The 18,747-nt window shown below is 44.4% G+C and overlaps 1 protein-coding gene across 15 annotated transcripts in view; it reads right to left on the reverse strand.

The window, feature by feature from the left end:
- Nucleotides 1-18,747, reverse strand: part of TANC1 (tetratricopeptide repeat, ankyrin repeat and coiled-coil containing 1) — a 237,371-nt gene that overhangs the window by 178,333 nt on the left and 40,291 nt on the right. For 2 of the 15 annotated variants that reach the window (XM_082691338.1, XM_082691345.1), the window contains exon 1: nt 11,903-11,954. The exons of the other annotated variants lie outside the window; for them this stretch is intronic. The gene's annotated coding sequence lies outside the window, so the exon portion shown is untranslated. Of the gene's footprint in view, nt 1-11,902; nt 11,955-18,747 lie in introns of those variants that run through there. 15 annotated transcript variants of the gene reach the window in all.

Consider the following 18,747-nt stretch of genomic DNA (forward strand, 5'->3'; position numbering starts at 1 on the left):
TGCTTTACTTGCCCTGTGATCTTGAGCCAGTAACTTAAACTCTCTGAAACTTAAGATTCCACACTTATGGGGCACCTGGATACCTCAGTTAGTTAAGCATCTGACCCTTGGCTTCCGCTCAGGCCATGATCTCGGGTTGAGAAACCCTCCCTCCGCTGGGTTCCAAGTTCAGTGTGGAGTCTGCTTAAGTCTCTCTCTCCTTCTGCCCCTCCTCCCCACTCACCCCCACACATTCTAGCTCTAAGCAAATCTTAAAAAAAAAAAATCCTCAAATATAACAAATATGCCACAGAATAGCTGTGAAAATTAGAAATAACATATGATAAGTATCTAGGATTATGCAGAGTACAAAATGTACATTATAGAAATGGTCATAATTGTCTCGTGTTATTGGGTCTGCTTATATAAGCCCAACTACAACTTTAATGCCCATATTTAAATGTCAGTGGAGGGGCGCCTGGGTGGCTCAGTGGATTAAGCCGCTGCCTTCGGCTCAGGTCATGATCTCAGGGTCCTGGGATCGAGTCCCACATCGGGCTCTCTGCTCAGCAGGGAGCCTGCTTCCCTCTCTCTCTGCCTGCCTCTCTCCCTACTTGTGATCTCTGTCTGTCAAATAAATAAATAAAATCTTAAAAAAAAAATGTCAGTGGAATGGCCTTTTCCTTTTTTATTTAGGTTATTAAAATGATAGAATTTAATTACAAATGAAGATATGGGACTGGCTGAGGGAGGATGAAGGATGAGTCACACATTTTCTGGCTTGAATAATGCCAATGACCAAAGTGGGAAAAAGCAGGCAGGAGTCTGGGGATGAGGAGACTCGTGGGAGTCGGGGGGATTGGGGGGAGGGAAGCAGGGAGACAGACAGGAGACTTATGTGAGTGGGGTAGCAGGGAGCAGGGAGAGAGGAAGCAGGCAAGTATTGGGAGGGAAAGGAGTTCAGTTTGGAGATTCCTACTTAGAAGTAAATAGGAGTCATCCAAGTAGAACCGTCCAAGAGATTGTTTGAGACAAGAGGATGAACTCACAGAAAGACTTTAGGGGTCATTAATACGTGGGTGGTGCTGAAACCACAGAGGCACTGAGGTCCCCCAAGGAGGCTGAGCGGACTGAAAGAAAAACCACCAAGGATCAAATCTCAGGGAACATGAACATTTAAGGGCAAATATAGTACGACCTAGGAAGAAATAAAAAAAAAGAAGACATGTAGTCAGAAATGATGCAAAGGAACCCAAGAAGGAAGTTTCAAATGAGGACTGGTCAGTACTATCAAGTGCTACAAAAAATTCATGCCAAGGGCGCCTGGGTGGCTCAGCGGGTTAAGCCTCTGCCTTCAGCTCAGTCATGATCTCAGGGTCCTGGGATCGAGTCCCTCATCAGACTCTCTGCTCGGCAGGGAGCCTGCTTCTTCCCTCTCTCTGTCTGCTGCTCTGCCTACTTGTGATCGCTGTCTGTCAAATAAATAAATAAAATCTCTTTAAAAAAAAAAAAAAAAGTCATGCCAGAGAGTTCTATCAGAGGCCATGCGTAACCTTAAGAGCAGTTTCCATGAAACTGAGGCAATGAAAAGCAGGTAACAGGTCATCTGTCAGGTCCCGCCTCAACAGTAAGATTCTTTAATCTCAAAACATAAACTCATTCTCCATCAAACCTTTAAGTATTAAAACCTCAAATAACAAGTTGCAAGATTTTCCTTCAGAGAAAGGGAATTTGCAAAAGAGACAGTTAAACATTTAACATGATCTTTGCTATTAAAGCTCCTATCGGGGGTGCCTGGGTGGCTCAGTGGGTTAAAGCCTCTGCCTTCGGCTCGGGTCATGATCCCAGGGTCCTGGGATCGGGCCCCACATCGGGCTCTCTGCTCAGCAGGGAGCCTGCTTCCCCCTCTCTCTGCGCCTGCCTCTCTACTTACTTGTGATCTCTGTCTGTCAAATAAATAAAAATAAAATCTTAAAAAAAAAAAAAATAGGGGCGCCTGGGTGGCTCAGTGGGTTAAGCCGCTGCCTTCAGCTCAGGTCATGATCTCAGGGTCCTGGGATCGAGTCCCGCATCGGCCTCTCTGCTCAGCGGGGAGCCTGCTTCTCTCTCTCTCTCTCTCTCTCTCTCTCCCTGTCTCTCTGCCTACTTGTGATCTCTCTCTATCAAATAAATAAATAAAAATCTTTAAAAAAAAAAAAAAAAAAAAAGCTCCTATCCACTTCCTGAAGTTGGTCCCAGGGAAGGAATAAAGAAAACCTAGCTAATTCTCTACCACCCAAAAACCTCCTGGAAGAGAAGAAAAAATCTATCCCTTACTAAATAAATTTCCTGTCTAATAAATCTCTGGGGGCAATCCATTTAAATTGCTATTTCAATACTACTTTGAAAAATGTGTTACCATAGGTCAAAAACCTTTGGTTTCAATATGCAAATCTCTGCATTCTTTGGGTGAAATTCCATTTGAGCAGATTCCCACCTGGATTCCTAAATAAGCATTAACTATTATTAAATTTAGAAAACTGTTCATCAGTGTCATTTTTCTATTTTATTGTATACTTACAACAGTAAAAAGTGTTGTCCCGGGCAATTCTAACTTAAAGTTATAAAATGGTTCTACCATGCAAATTATGGCACAATAAGGGAATGTTTGGCTTGGCTGTATGAACTGGTTAAACTAGTTAGAAGAGCTCAAAAATAATTCCCCCAGACATCTGCTCAGGCTAAGAGTTTGTTTTTAAGTCCAGTCCACATACAAATATTTTTCAAGAAGTTATACACTATCTCCATTTGAGGAGTTTTAAGAAAACATAGCAGGGACTCCCTCCCCAACCCCGAAGTTCTAGTTCAGCACACCTGGGGTGGGGGGTGGGGGGAGTCCCAGTATTCTAATTTTTAAAGCTTCACCTTGAATTCTGCTGTGTACTCCCCAGCCATGCTCCTGCTGAGAAGCTTTACCTTTCCGCAGGATCCCGCGAAGTTTTAGGGGAAATGTGACCATTGTGTTCTTTATGACAAGCAACGCGGGGCAGGAGGGGTCAGGGCAGAACCTGAAGTCCTGCCAGCAAGCCACACAGGACATATGGCAGAGTTCACCTGCATGTTACATGCACGTTTCAAGAATTAACAGTGGTTTGGAAGCAGCTTTAACCTTGACTCCCATCTCCTAAGGGGACCTCTTCCAACACCCACAGAGAAGGAATATAGGGCAGTTTTCAGAGCCCTCAGTCAACCAGTCTGTCCTGGACTTCCTGGGGATGCCTGCTCCGTGGCCTCAACTGTGAGCAGCTGAACATAAATAACTAACAGTCCTCCAAGCTGTGCTCACTTAAGATGGAATTGGAAGACCCAGTTCTCAGCGAACTCTCTTCTCAAAGGAAAGGGAATATTTGAGTCCTGCTAACTGCCACACCTTAGAGATAGGGAATGCAACCAACAATGTGAACAGAACAAAAGTTTTACCCATCAGGAGCCTCCAGGCTTACCCAAACCCCTGAAGTAGGGATTTTTGTTTGAAAATTCACATATAAAACTGCAGCACAAGAAAACCATAGTACAGGAGTTTAACAGGTTTCCTAAAGTTTCTGAAGGGAAGGGAAAAGACACAACTCAGAATAAGTTAATAGGACTTCTGTGTTTGCAAACTGTCAATAGTAAGGTATTAAGCTAGTCACACAACATGTATTATATCCTCTCAGTGCGGTACTGTGCTATGAAGCATACAGAGACCCAAATCTTGATATGGGCACCAAAAAATGGAAAGGGGAAAGAAAACCATATTGAAGCATCCCTATTAATAAGAGTGTTTTAACACAGTAATTAAGACACGATTTTTTTTTTATTCTTAAATTTCTTTGACTAAAATCCCAATTTACTTTCAAAGCCCTCAAAATTTTCAGAGAATAACTCATCTTGGAAAGCAGGGTCTCTCCGTGGGTCCCACTCACCTTGCCTCATCCCAGACTCCACGTGCTGGCAACAGAGAGAGGCGGTCTCACTCGGGGGTGAGGGGGGCACCCAGAAAGCTCCCCTGGACAAGTTGACCACAGAAAGCTAGAGAGAGAACTGGACAAAGGAAATCCTGTGAGCACACTCCCCTAGGAGACAAGAAGCACAGAGTTTATAAAAGCAGCTACCACCTCCCGGAAACTCCGGACAAAGCCATGATGGAAAGGAAAGAGACGTGAGCACATAACATACTCTTAACAGAAGGGAAAGCAAGGTGACCAGCTGGCAAAAACAAGAAAATTCATTCTTTCTTCTGGTGCCCTCCATCTGAGCTGACAGGAGACACTTACTGAAAGCCTCCCGTCAGGAGCAGGGTACTGAAGTATTTGTTTACTTCTTCTATCTCAGGTTTTCCCTTTAAGTGATGCTAATAGGTCTGCAGCCCAGGACACAAAGAAATGTTTCAAAGGTTTGAGATAAGGGGCCAAGAACCTCCCTAAAACAGGCCGGGTACTGAAGTTCCCACATTCCCTGCCCCAGTCCTCACGGGTCCCAGCTCTCTACAGAGCTCACTCTTTCTGAACACACTGCCCAGTTTCACACCTCTGCTCTCCTGTTCCCTCATCCTGAAGCACCTCTCTCCCACTCTGGAAATTAGTCACCCTCCTAGCACAGCTCCAATATCCCCCTGCATGCCTTGCCCTCCTCCCCCACGGAGTTACACCAGTCCTTCTTCTCAGGGACCTGAGCTCTAGCATCTGCTTCCTTCTGCCTCTACCTCCCCTCCTACCAATTTCTCTAAGGCTTGTCTGAACTACCACCCCTACCCTGACCTCCTGCCCTTGTCACATGAAGAGGCAGGTGCCCAGTACATGCTTGTTGAATGAAGGACTCCAAAAGCAGGTTCCCATGACTGACTCGGCCTACTTGCCAGGGAAATGTTCTGCAAGGGTTCGACCCATGCCCAAGCAGACCAGCCGTCAGGTCCAGTCCACATCAATGCCCTCACAGCACTGCTGCTGGGCTTCCCTGCCAAAAAGGACAGAATCGTGTATAGTCACGTTTAGGCCCACAAAACCATCTTGGCAGGGCAGCAGAGCCTAATAGGTTCGTGCACGCAAAGGCTGGGTGGAGGCCTTCTCTCCCCTTTAAGTCTGTTTAATGAGAAGCTCTAGGAGACATGCCCCCCTTCCCCACCAGGACTTCAAAGATGAGAACTGAACATAGAAGCCTTTCTCGGGGAGCAAACCGAGGACAGGTTCAAGTCTTGCCCCACTGCAGAGACAGCAGAGATCCTGCTGGAGCAGAACGCGGAGGAGAAACCGACATGGACCGGGTGATAACCTTGGGTCAAACGTTTCCTCAAAAATGGCCTCATCTTGAATTCAGCGATAGCCTACAAATGCTGCCGAGGCCTCCAGGCCCCAGTTGCCAAGCTCAAGGGTAACACTGGAGCTTCACTGAGAGACAGCACCACCTGGTGAAAGCCGTGGCTCTGGTGTCCCAGGGCGGCCCTATTATTCGCTCATAAAAGGGATCACCTGCCTCCTTACAGAAGGTTCTGGCAGCCAGGGAGTGGCTCCATCTCACAGCTGACGCAAGCTCTTCAGCCAGCCTCGTTTCTTAAAGCAGAAAAGGCAGCCTTCTCATTTGTCCCAGCCACACCTACACACAAGTACTCAAAGAATACCCATCAACAGCCCACAATACACCAGCTGTCAGGCAGACCCTCTGCCCAGAGGACCCACCGATGTGCGGGCACCATCAAAATTACATCTGCAACAGGTTATGCACACACATATTTTCGCTCTAGCCCCTTCTCCACCTAGAGCAACCCATCTGTTACACCACTTCTGTAAGGACAAGGGGAAAGGTCCCTTCTGAGTCCCAGACTACAAAGGCACCACTATAAATTACAGAGTCACAGAGGTCCCAAGGGGAGGCGGCTTCCTGCAAGAAGAAAGACTGTCCCTACAGCCTGTTTTTGTGGTGATGAGATCACAGAGTTTAGATTCTGTATTTGGTCCTACATGGGTTTTAAGGGTCATCCATATTCAGTAATTACAGAAAGGGGAAAAAAGCAGGTCAAGGAGACCAGAGGAACTCTGAGTGGTGTTTGAGAAGTTACTTAGAACTGCAGTGAGATCACTCACCCCAACTCAGAAACTATGCCTTCAGAATCAATGTTAGGTGAGAAAAAAGGACAACTTTCTTTTTACTTGCTTTTCAGTATTCCTCCATTCGAAGGGCTCCATTCACTTTCAATGTATAACCCAAAATTTGGGCCCAAGAAAGTTTTGAAAAACTAGCATTATGCCACAAAATATTCTCCTGTAAAATTCAAAAGACAAAAAAGTGTACTTATTGGAAGAATTTTTATGGAACGTAAAACACAGGTGTTTAGAGACCAGATGAATGATAACCCCTAATTGCCAATCAGTATCTCTTAATTTGCAGATCTAATTTTTAATTGGCACCTGAAAAAAAAAAAATACCTTAAAATGCTTTTGAGAATTATTAGGGTTTACTTCCTGGCCATCACTCTCTTTCAAGGATGAACAAAGAGACTCCCAAGGTGTTTATCCAATCGAAGTAAGTATTCGTCAAAAAGAATTTTTATTATCCCTCAGGTTATCTCCCTAAACCCTAGCAATGGGCCTCCTCAGACCACAAAACCAATTACTGTGCATGTTTGTGGACCAAAGCCTGTGACCCCTGGTTCCGCGTGTGACAGTCCACATCCTCTCCTTGCGCAGAGTTCTGCAGCCTCAACATTGCTTCACTAGGAATGAGGCCCCAGAGAGGGTACGAAGGTCACATGAGAGTTCACGGAGGTGCAGGTCAGAGTCAACTGTCAGAGTGGAAAACAATACCACAGAAATGCTAACGTGAGGAAAGGAATGTTCTTGTTTTGTTTCATTTTGAATGCTGGTGCTTAATAGAAAGCAGGCTTAAATAAAGATGGAAGGTAGGGAGAAGGAGAACCTCAGGGACTCCGCATGCCCTGGGGACAGGAGTAGTAAAAGGCATTATTTTAAAATATTTATTTTCTGGAATATTATGCAGCCAACAACCCCCCCCCCCCCCCCCAGAAATCTTGCCATTTGCAACGAAGTGGATGGAATTAGAGGGTATTATACACTAAGTGAAATAAGTCAATCAGAGAAAGACAATTACCGTATGATCTCTCTGATATGAGGAATTTGAGAAACAAGGCAGAGGATCATAGGGGAAGGGAGGAAAAAATGAAACAAGACAAAACTACTCTCAATCTCAGGAAACAAACTGAGGGTTGCTGGAGGGGAGGGGGAGAGGAATGGGGAGGCTGTGTGATGGACACTGGGGAGGGTATGTGTTGTGGGGAGAGCTGTGAATTGTGTAAGACTGATGAATCAGTCTGAAACAAATAACAAATAACATCTTCCATGTTAATAAAAAAATATATATACAATATAAAGTACCTATTTTCATTTCAAATCCTGCAGCTTCCATTTTCCTTGAAACGCAGGCACTGCTTGTGTCCTTACATCCCATACCAAGGTGGCTTTCAATCCTAACCGCCGGATCAGAATCTCCAGGGGAGCTTTAAAAATTCTGATGCCAAGAAAAATGAAAACAGAATCTCTGGGGATGAGGCTCAAATGCTGACCCTTTATAAAGCTGGTCTTAAGGTATAGCCGGGCCTAGAACCACAGGGGGGGGAGGGCTATCCCGGGGCAGTTTTCTTTTTACCTGACTGGTGTGGGGGCAGCAGGAAATATTTATGCCTTAAAAAGGAGGGTGGAAGGACAAACAAAGGGACCAGGGACAGAGCTGGAGGAAGCTGAAGTGCATAATAATTTGCAGGTGGTGTGCACTGGAGTGGGTGCAAGGCGTGGCCTGCAGGGCACACTCCCTCAAGGAGAAGACAGGAGTGGCACAGCCTGGGCCGTTCCGGAGTTAAGCCCTGGAGGGCTAGAGGGAACAATTCAAAGCTCATCTGTAAAGAACATTCCCATGTCAAGTGTTTGCTGTGTAAGAAGTGATTAAAATATGGTTTTCATATGGGAAGAATCTACTGAACCGTATTTACCCCATGATTTCTCCGGGTTATTCCAGTAACAGTATTAACAGGGTTATTGTTTGGCTTTGTTTTGTTTTTTTTTTAACTGACGATCCGCATTTCCTTGCTCACCAAATCTAACAAAGCACATAATCATGAAAGGAAAACTTCCTAGAGTTACAGCACCCAAAAACCACAGCTTCCCTAGGCCTAAAACCCAGCTGGCTCAAACAAGGGCTGACCCCGGACGGGATTGTAATTTAGCATCGTCATGCTCTCCAGTACAGTGACTGGCTGAGGAGGACACGGACATTTGGGTAAAGGATGAGGACTACGGGAAGGCCGTCTCCAGTTGAGCAGTTAATTCTATTCTCCCTTCCCTGGTCCTTAATTCTTAGGCTACCTGCTCTACACGTCCTTCTGAAACAGCGACAAAAATCAGGCAGCCGAGATCGAATGCCTCCTTCCCAATTTCTGTCTCTCATGGGAAAATTAATCGGCTTTGCCAAATCCATCCTTCGTCAGTGTTTCCCAAAGTCTGTCCTGCAGGCCACAGGAGCAGAATGAGGTCATCCCTGGACACCACCTCGGACCGCATGAGAAGAGGACCACACTACCCCGAGTAGAGCCCAAGGGCCTGCACTTTAATCAGCCACACAGACACAACAGTCAGCAAGCCAGTCACAAACCCTCACGCACTCCCCCTTTGAAATGGGTTCACCAGATGTGCTGCTAAACGTCTCCAGAGCTTCTGCCACTTGCCCACTGGGGTTACATGTTCCCAGGGAAGCTGGTCTCTCCAGCGTCACTGCAAGAGCACTTTCTCAAATACCGCTTGGCCCCCAGCACGGTTGGCTCAAGGTTCCCGACACAGTCCCTCTGCTCTGAACGCACACCCAGAGCAAAACTTCTCCAGCACTTCCACTTGGGATTTCGGGTCTGTTAGTTCTCTCTCCCAACTACATGCTAAGGTTCTTAAAGGCAGGCTCCACATCGTGCCTCTGTATCTTCCACACGGCTCCATGCATCTTGGTTTTGAGAATAGTGCCTAACTGACCGAACCCTCGCCTCAGCCCTGAGTTTTTCTTCCTTTACCTTCTTCTCATTGTCCCTGAACAAACATTCATGCTCTTCTTGCCAGGACAAAATCGCTCAGGCATGGGTGGGAGAAGAGAATTACACACTAGTGGGGACAAGAGGGGAGGGGACAGAGTCCTAAGCTAAAAGCAGCTAGGAACCAAAATTTAGTCTTTCCAGCTGCCAACATCTGCAATCCTTCAGACAGCTCAAAACACACACAGCTAGAAGAGAACTACCAGCCTCTCCCCACCTCTATCCAACACCTCTTTCACAGGCCCTCCCTGAGAGCTCTTCTAGATAGGATTCTAACAGGAGGGAAATATTTGGTTTCCCAGGCCACTGCAAATTAAGAGGGTGGTGGGTAACTGCTAAATTAAGGTACAATGACAGCCCTGAGAAAGTATGACTGACAGGGACAATTTATAAAATCCCAAACAGTAGATTTCAGGTTGTTATGGTTTATTTATTTATTTTTTTTTTTTTAAAGATTTTATTTATTTGAGAGAGAGACAGTGAGAGAGAGCATGAGCAAGGAGAAGGTCAGAGGGAGAAGCAGACTCCCCGTGGAGCTGGGAACCTGATGCGGGACTCGATCCCGGGACTCCGGGATCATGACCTGAGCCGAAGGCAGTTGTCCAACCAACTGAGCCACCCAGGCGTCCCTGGTTGTTATGGTTTAAATAGACTTTCAATCCCCAAAAGTGTCCAAGGACACCAAAACAAAGCATTTCAAAACAGCACAATTCGTGGCCCTGAAAGATTATCCTGGGCACTAAGAGAAGGTTATTTTCACTTTCTGTAGGTCTCCAAGCCACTCTATCCCAGAGGGAAGATGCCCACATGGCCAACCTCGGTCCTCAGGACCCAGGTGTTCTCAAAAATAGGAAAAGATGCTCTATCCAGCTGCAGAGTGCTGGCTCTTGGTGGTCTCCAACACTACTGAACCCTGGGACAGACTTTCAAAGGCAGGTACAACACTGCCATTCTGATCGGGAAGCTTCTGTCTGCCTACTCCCATCCTCGCCACACACTGGCACTTCTCATCATCTCCATTTTCTTGTGGTGCTTATAGTTAACATCCTTACCAGATTTAAACCTCCTTGAGCAGAGGGATACCATGCATGGGCACCATGTCCCCAACCTCTGCAACTCACAGCTGATGCCTGCTTGCCCTCCCCCAGTTCCCTTTGTCTAGAAGCCCAGATGGTCTTAAGGAAGGAGGGATTTTTAAAAAATTAACATATAATGTATTATTTGCCCCAGGCATACAGGTCTATGAATCATCAGGTTTACACATTTCACAGCACTCACCACAGCACATACCCTCCCCGATGTCCATAACCCAACCACCCTCTCCCTACCCCCAACCTCCAACAACCCTCAGTTTGTTTCCTGAGATTAAGAATCTCTTAGGGTTTGTCACCCTCCCAAGCCCATCTTGTTTCATTTTTAAGGAAACAGGGATTTAAATAAGTGTGTTTTAAAATAGCTCAAGCATTTCTTTTTTCCTTTTTTAAAAATTCTAATGCCAGTATAGTTAACATAAGCCCAAGCATTTCTATAGTCTTTAAAGATGATGATCTTCCTGCTTTCGTAAGGAGTTAAAAAATAAAAGTTTAAATATTAGGATTCTATAGTCAGTGGGGCAAGCTTGGTTTAGCTTGGAAACTAATCTATATGGGATATAGAGACAAGGAATACATTCTGCATCATTGCATGTACCTATCTGAACCACAAAGGTTAGGGTGAGTTTTTCCTCATCTAAGAGCAATCTAACCTCCAACAACTTCAATCATTTATCTATTCAGAAACTGATTATTGGGTAACTTCATATTTTTTGTCTTGGTAAGTAATAGCATTCAAAAGTACTGCCTTGCTTTGGGATTAGTAAAGAGAGTAGTTTAATGCATTTAAGTGGCAGTTCATAATAAAAGGTCATGGTTTACACTTCCTTCAAGGGATTTTTTTTTTTTTTTTTTATCTAAACTGAGTTAAAAACTAAATCTATTTCCAGATTCACAAAAGCAATTCTGACTTTTGTTTCAAGCTCATTGTTGAAAGTGTCTCAGACCCACTCATTTTACAAACAGGCTACAATGACCTACCGGGGTACGGGAAACCTCTCTATTTTAAGAGGGTGGAAGTCAAGGTTGTCAGGACATCCAGGCCTGGCCTGCTGTTTTCAGCTTCTACAGCCCTTCCTTCCCACAGCTGAGGCCTCTTGACCCTTGCCCCACCCTGCTGCTTTGGCTCAATCCAGAGGGAATTTCTAGAATAGAGATTTAAACAGTTAGGGCCAAGTTGCTTTTGCTGCTTAACCGGCCCTGACCCAGTGTCTAGTGACTCGACTTCTTTCTCCTGCTTTCCACAGGCCTCACTCACCCTCACTTGGTTCTGATAACCTGCAAGTCTCTGGAGGCTGAGGCCCTTCCTTGCCCTTGGCAATCCTCCAAGAGACCAGAGGTCTTTTCTAGACCCACAGGGAACACGGATGCCCCTGTCAGGCTGCTGTGCTGTGCTGGGCCATTCCAAACCACCATGTGCCAGGCCACGAGCACTGAAGACGCCTGTTCTTTCCTCCTGGCACACTGGACTTCCTCCCAGCTGCAAACAGTAGGTCTGTTGCCCTGCTACATGTCTCCCAGCCCTGGGCAGGGAGTTCCAGGCCCAAACAGGGCCTCAATAGGAAATGACTCAGATCACAAAAAGCAGAGGGTCCCCAGGCCAGAACACAAATAAGTCACAAGATCTTAACCTATCAGAAATGCAAATCCCAGCAACAAAACATCAACAAAGCAAGAGAAAATAGGACTTGTCTGTTCTGTGAGAAAAATGCTCCCCCACCCCCGCACTGACCATGGATACGCTGACGCCACTGCAGCTTCCTTCAGGAGTTCGAAGGTGAAACCTGAGGAAAATCGGAGAAATGGCTATAACTGTGTCTTCCCTGGGTGGAGGGGAGTGAATTTCTTACAAACCACTCCAAAGCTAACACCTATAGCTACTGAAATTACAAATATAAAAACAAGGTAAGTCTTCTCTCCAAAGAAATCAAGTCATGTTCTAAAACCCTGTTAACAAAGCTAAATTTATGTGTACATTTTTAAATCAACATTAAAAAAAAAAAAATAGACAACATTAAAAACTCTAGTTGGCTCAACTGTATCCCAATTCAAAAATAACATGAAAAACTGTAACCTTCATTTTCTGGTCAAAGCTTATTTTTGCAACACCTATCATTTACTACAGAATTCTAGCATTTTCTGCTTTCCACCGCTATTTTATAGAAAGACATTTCCCCCTTGGCTTCATATCTTTGCTTTTTGATCTTGTTAACAATCCAGAAAATTCCAACCTTGCAATTTTTTTCAGTCCTGGGAAGGAATAACACACAGTGATTTAAAAGCCAAAAGCAGTGTTAACACTTCCTCAGTGACACAGCTGCTGTGAATGACCAGCAAATAAAAGCTTGGTTTGGTTTTTCCCTTTTGGAAAATGATGACTTTGCCTCAAAATAATTCTCAAAGTTCCTGAACACATGGTCAAAAACAGTAAGGCATCAGGAAAGCAAGAAGCACTAAGTACCTATGATCACATACAGCGAAATACATGAACAAGAGGGTCTGTCCGATGACTGTGGACAGGAACGGACCCATTCTCTACGCCATGAATTACAAAGAGCACAGGTTCTGTATTACTAACCTAAATCGATATATCAGGCCTATGATCCAGCAACCCCAATTCTGGCTATATTAATCCAAAAGAACTGAAATCAGGCTCCCAAAGAGAGCTTTGTACTTCCATGTTCATCGCAGCATTATTGACAATAGCCAAGCCTACAAGCAAACTAAATGTCAGATGAATGGATAAAGAAACTGTAGTACACACACACACACACACACACACACACACACGGAATAGCATCCAGCCTTAAGCTAGGAAGTAACTCTGTCACGTGCTAAGACATGGATGAACCTTGAGGACTATGCTGAGTGAAATTAGACAGTCACAGAAGGTCAAATACTGTATGATTCCAACTCATGAGGTATCTAAAGGAGTCAAACTCAGAGGCAGAAAGTAGAATGGCTGGTTGCCAGGAGCTGAGGGAAGGGGAAATAGGGAAATGTTGTTCATCGGGTATAAAGTTTCAGTCGTGCAAGATGAAAAGGTTCTAGACATCGGCTGTACAAGCTTGTGCCTATAGTTAAAAATACTGTATACTTACAAATTTGTTAAGAGGGTAGATCTCATGTTATGTACCTGTGTGATCAACCACAGTTTAAAAGAAGGAGGAGGGGAAGGGGAGGTAGAGAGGGGGAGGGGGAGGAGAAGAAACCAGAATTCAGATGATGCTGGCTTCAAATTTCCCATCCCTTCCGCTTCGTACTGCCTACAAGCAAGAGGAGTATGTATGATAGAGGCGAGCACAGAATTCAATGCTAGAGCGCAGGGTAGGGAGAAGAGAGGGGACAGGGAGCCAAAGAAGCCTGAAGCAGTTGAGGAAAGCATCAAAATGGAGGGTGACTCAGCTCCACCCTGAAGGAGTAAGCTGAGCCTGTGGCGCCTCCAACAAGCCTGGCATGTGAGTATGGACACGGAGCTGGTCCAAGCCAAGAAGGCATGCTAGGAAAGAGACTTCAACGGCTGTGGGGGCCAAATTATGTAGAACGAACTCCACACTTTCAACCCATGAATTACTCACCAACAGCTAGAAACTGAAGCAAAACCGAAGGAACTGGTCTGGGTATCCTAAACCATTTATAATCTACCCCTCAGAGTTTCAAATGTTTTCCAAATCCTGGAATAGATCTTGCAATGTGACAAGTAAGTAATATAAAAAATTGTAAGGCACAGCTCTCCATCAAGGCTAATCTGAATTAAAACAATCAAAAGTAGGACCAAACAAAGTGTATAACATTTCTAAAGAAAGGAATAAAAATACGGTATGAGAGTAATGCCCCATTTATCCAACATCCCTGAAAAATTAGGTATGCTAATTAAATGAATCTTTTAGATAATAAAACGGCTCCCTTTAAGTATAAAACCTGTGTTAAGGGGCACCTGGGTGGCTCAGTCAGTTAAGCCTCTGCCTTCAGCTCAGGTCATGATCCCAGGGTCCTGGGATTGACCCAGACATCGGGCTCCCTTCTCAGTGGGAAGCCTGCTTCTCCCTCCCCCTCTGCCCCTCTCCCCTGCTGGTGCACATGCACACTCGCTCTCAAATAAATAAATAAAATCTTTTAAAAATAAATAAATAAATAAACCTGTGTTAATAGGGGACATCTGCATATAGACTGGTGTGGGACAGATACTTTGGAATTATCTCTATTTTGCTGTGTGATAATGGCATGGGGGATCCTTCTTAGAGATACATAGTGAACTCTTTGCAAGGAAAATTACATAGTGTCTGGAATTTGCTTTAAATTGCTCTAACCACATAAAAATCAGTGAAGGGTTAGTAAAACAAGATTGGCAAATCTTGTTTTGTCAGTATTTGTGAAGCTGGTTGATTGGTACATAGCAGTTCATTATATTCTCACTACTTGTATGTTTTTTACAATATCCATAATAACTCTAAAAACCCCCAGATGACCCATATGGAATGAAATCGTCTCTAACATTTACAATCCAGATTCCAGCTACCCTATTAGCATACACGCATCTCTCTCAACCTGGAATATCGTTTTGTTTTGGTTTTTTTATGATTTTATTTATTTGTTTGACAGAGAGAGATCACAAGTAGGCAGAGAGGCAGGCAGAGAAAGAGGAAGGGAAGCAGGCTCCCTGCCAAGCAGAGAGCCTAATGCGGGGCTCAGTTCCAGGACCCTGAGATCATGACCTGAGCCGAAGGCAGAGGCTTAACCCACTGAGCCACGAAGGCGCCCACAACCTGGAATATCTTTTTACTTCACCTAGACAACTCCCATTTACTCCCCAAGTCTCTACCACATTGTGTTTACTCCAAAGTGGAGGTCTTCATTTTCCCTTTGCTCCCACTATATATCCCATTCATCTCTACTCTGTACCCCTTATTATGCTGTCTTGTATTTGCATACAAAACCATCTGCCCCCTTGGAGCGCCTGGGTGGATCAGTGGGTTAATCCTCTGCCTTCCGCTCAGGTCATGATCTCAGAGTCCTGGGATCAAGCCCCACATCGGAGTCTCTGCTCAGTAGGGAGCCTTCTTCCCTCTCTCTCTGCCTACTTGTGATCTCTCCCTCTGTCAAATAAATAAATAAAATCTTTAAAAACAAAAACAAAAACCGTCTGCCCTCTTAAATTTTAAGTAAGGAACCCTATTAATTTGTCATCATATGCCCAGAGCCTGGCACAGAGTACACAACAAGTAAGTATTTGGGAATCTAACAAAGCCTAACCTGGAGTCATCACAAAAACCCAGTTACTATCCTGCCAAGGGATCTTAGAAAGGCCTGTCGGGCTGCACAGCATGTTTTCTTTCCAAGCCAATGTCCTTATACAGTCAAGCATGCCTCCAACTTCCATACTGTCATTTCTATGGGTAGAATCCCCAAATACACATTAGTGCTCACAATTCAAATGGCCTCCAGCTAAAAGAGCTCTGGGCAACACTTAGGAGACAGGTGTGTATAAACACACATGATCTATTTATTATGGACTACTCAGAGGGCTTTTCTGTTTAATTCCAAAAGTGCGACTGTGTTCAGAACAACTACATTGCCAAGGGATACATAACTGTCCCTGTACAATACCTACATATCCTGCCTGAGGAGATCACTAAAAGCACCAGCAGAGAGAGGGTGGCATTCTGGCCACTCCCCTGACAAGCACTGTCACCTTGAGGGTGGCGTGCCCCCCCCACCACCAGCAGACTCCAAATCTCAATGATCCAGGAAAGAACAGACCTCCAAAGGCTGTTGTGAGCAAGTAAAATCATGTACGCCCAAGATTTTCAAAACTATTTTATGTAGCAGAACTCTTTTCTTGTACAGTGCCAAAAAAGACATTGATCTACTAATTTCCATAGGAAAAATTTTCACTTTAGGTTTTAAGGTTTTTTAAATGAGAGTTGAAAGTCCCCTTTCCTGTCCACAGACTTTGACTTAAGGCCTGTATCACATACTCTAGCCCTTAATTATATGTCACTCCATATTTTTTAACCCTTCTCTTGCACATGGACAATATGGTAACTAGTAATCTAGATTCTCATGCTGGCTTGTCAATACTTTCCATACACTATTTTTTTTTTAACTTTAGAGCAATATTCTTTGGGGTGTGTGTGGGAAACATAAAATTTGAAAATAACATTTAAGTTCAGCAATTCCTTTGGGTTTAATTTCAGTTGTATTTTGTTCAATTTAAATAAAAGTAAATTTATTATCTTATTTTAAATGTGTGCAGGAAAGCTCTGAATGATAAAATCACTTTTCTGCATTTTTTTTATTTGTTCCAGAAGCATAGATTACTTTTGTCATTGGGAAAATAACCTAAAAAAGGGGGGGCCGGCCTTAATAATTTTCAATTGAGTGAGAGAAGCATCCAGGAGACCTGCCCTCTAGTTTCAAATGTAAACTTGAAAACCATGGACACCTACCAAGTGCAGGGGGGTTGGGGGATGTGGTGTGTGGGGGGGTTGGGTGGGAGGATCAAATATTAGATGACCGTGATGATTACTCTATGTTTCATATGTAAATTATCCTTTTTAAGTTAACAATTCTTATATTCTCATTTATAGTATTATCTCTTAGACGATCATATATTTTAGTTTAGGGTCCTATGCTAATTAGGTAAGGAGTTGGGTATCTTAGCCTCCAGTAACTTCAGACTCCAAGCATCTCACAAAAGCTCAAAAGATGATCCAAAACCACACCTGTACTTGAAAACCACTTCAAACACTGTAGTGATGATCCACAGCTCAGAAGCTGTTCATGTGAGTGATAACACATTATTATACTTTAACTTAACAAGCCCCGTTTTCCCACGGATGATGGAAAGATCAGCCTCACTATGGTACCTAGAAAAAGACCATGGGACCAGAGGTCAGGGAAAATGAGAAAAACTGGCTACACTACTCAACAGATGTGTGTGTCCAAGAGAGTGATGTCTATACCACCCAACAGAGGTAAATGTCCAAGAGGGTTATGTCTATACCATTCAACAGAGGTGAATGTCCTACAGGGCTATGTCTATACCACTCAACGGATGTGTGTGCCCAAGAGGGTTCTGGCTGTACCACACAACAGATATATGACGTTGAACTAGGCTCTTAAATTTGTTGGCCCTGACCGGCTTCATATACAAAGTCAGCTAATTGGATTAGATGTGTTGAAGTGCTTCCAATTCTAAAATTCAGTCTAGATCCAAATTCTTAAATGACTGAATGAAAAGAAATAGGTGTGAACAGTCCTTACCACATGGGCTAGCGTGCAGCAAGCATGTCACAAATGCTAGCAGCTGTTATTAGAATAAGGTGGTTTAGGTTTATATGTGTTAATATAATACATGGCATGTATCTGAATTTCTTTGGTGGGCTTTTCTAAAAACACACACATGCACGCACACACATGCACACTTTAAAGTCCTATTTTAATCAGCGTTGTAAAGCCAAAAAAGTCCTTCATAAATTATGAAGCTCTGCATGAAAGGACATGGACGTCTCGAGATCAACTGGCTTTGTTTTGTTTTACGTGAGACCCTCTTGCAGCAGCAGGAAGAACTCACGAGTGCTGTGAAGACTCCGCACACATTTACTGAACATTGCTGCCCGAAACATCAGCAAGGCCTGCCTCTGGGTCCAAACAAGGGCAAGTGATGGGAGTGTCAGGGTAACAAACTGTAACAACTTTTACCTGCTTGGGTAGGTAAAAGGTTATCGGGAGACCTCCAGAGCGGAGGTCTCTTAACTAACCGGTGACAGAAATTCTGTCTGGCCCTCATGCTTTGTTTTTGCTTTTAATGGAGTTAGGTAGCCAAGACTCCGAATTAGCGAAGTCATACAGAAAGAAGGAGTTCTAGCTTCTCTTGGAAATTTGGAAGTGCCGGCAGTATTGAGCCACATTTCCACTCAGCAGCACTCCACCCCTGCTGCTCCCTTAGTCAACCCCAGCACCGGGGCTGAGGACCGGACGCCATTCACCGCCCCGGCTCGCTCTGTCGCTGGCTCAGGCTTCCACTGGCCTTTGTCCCTGCCACTGGCACATAACCAAGTTCAGGCTTTCGTGCAGAGACCACTGAGCTGGCATCTCCGCTCAGCCACATACTAGCCATGTTATTATCTTAGACAAATAATCCATCTTTGTTTCCCTCGACCCAACTGCAACATGGAGAGTAGCCCTGTCTCAGGGCTGGTGTGAGAGGGGATGTGCTGTTACCTGCAAAGTGCTTAGAGCTGTTTTATTTATAAAGCAACTGCTTTATAAATATGAGATGTTACTACCGTCTGGCCCCCGGAGGCACAGGAGTTTTGAACTTCTGTCCTAGAGCTTTAATATCCTAACGTTCTCTACCACATTATTTTATGATCAAAAAGAAAATGGCATATGGTGAAAGCTAGTCGGACAGAACTTAAGAGTTACCAGACGTTAAAAAAAAAAAATTACCAGACCTGCCAGACACAAAGGACAAATACATAACTGTGCTTAGATGAGGTACTCAGAATGGGCAAAGTCGTAGAGACAGAGAAAGCAGACTCTCTCTGAGAGGCGCACCAGGGAGGTGGGAAT

The sequence above is a fragment of the Mustela nivalis genome (assembly GCF_964662115.1).
Source record: "Mustela nivalis genome assembly, chromosome: 11".
Classification (NCBI taxonomy): Eukaryota; Metazoa; Chordata; class Mammalia; order Carnivora; family Mustelidae; genus Mustela; species Mustela nivalis.